Genomic DNA, 821 nt, shown 5'->3' on the forward strand with positions numbered 1-821 from the left:
TGGCCCCAGCCCCAGCCCCGGCCCCGGCCCCCTCCCAGCCCCAGCCCTGGCCCCGGGGAGGCAGCACATACCAGCAGTGCTCCCTGCTTCGCTGCCCTTGCTGCTTCTGCAAAGCAGCGCTGGAACCCAGGGCAGCAGCACGCAGTGGGGGGGCATAGAAAGCTGCCTGCTCCGAGCTCCCTGCTACATTTCCCCTGCAGGCAGCGCAGCAGTGAGGGGCACAACCCTGCACTGCTGCCCATGCTGCTCCTGTGGGCACAGGGGAAATGTGGCAGGGCAGCAGGGAGCAGGCAGCTTTCTGTGGCCCTGCTGTGCTGGGTTCCAACGCTGCTTTGCAGAAGTGGCAAGGGCAGCACAGGGGGAAGCACTGAAGGCATGTGTTGCCTCCCCGGAGCCTGGGGCCAGCGGGGAGAGGCAGCAGCAGATGTTTGCAGCTGGCCCAGGTTCTGGGTAGCTGCTGATAGCCACAGAGCCTGGGCTGCTTGGGGCCAGCTGCAGCCAGGAGGCTACAAACAGCTGCTGCCCTCCTGCCCTGGCCCCGACTGTCTCCCGGCCCAGGGAAGGCAGCAGGTGCCAGCACTCTGTCCATTGGGCCTGGGGAGGCAGCAGCTGTTTGTAACCTCCCAGCTGCAGCGGGCCCCAGCTCTGGGTAGCTGCTGATAGCCACGGAGCCCAGGCTGCTCCCAGCAGGGCTTGCAGTGTCGAAGCTGCCTGCTGGGAGCAGTCCGGGCTCCCAGCTGGCAGCAGCTACCCAGACCTGAGGCCAGCTGAAGCAGGGAGGCTGCAAACAGCTGCTGCCTCCCCAACCCCAATGTGTGCTG

The sequence above is a fragment of the Gavialis gangeticus genome, unplaced genomic scaffold, assembly GCF_001723915.1.
Source record: "Gavialis gangeticus isolate Ggan-Ray unplaced genomic scaffold, GavGan_comp1, whole genome shotgun sequence".
In the NCBI taxonomy this organism is placed as follows: Eukaryota; Metazoa; Chordata; order Crocodylia; family Gavialidae; genus Gavialis; species Gavialis gangeticus.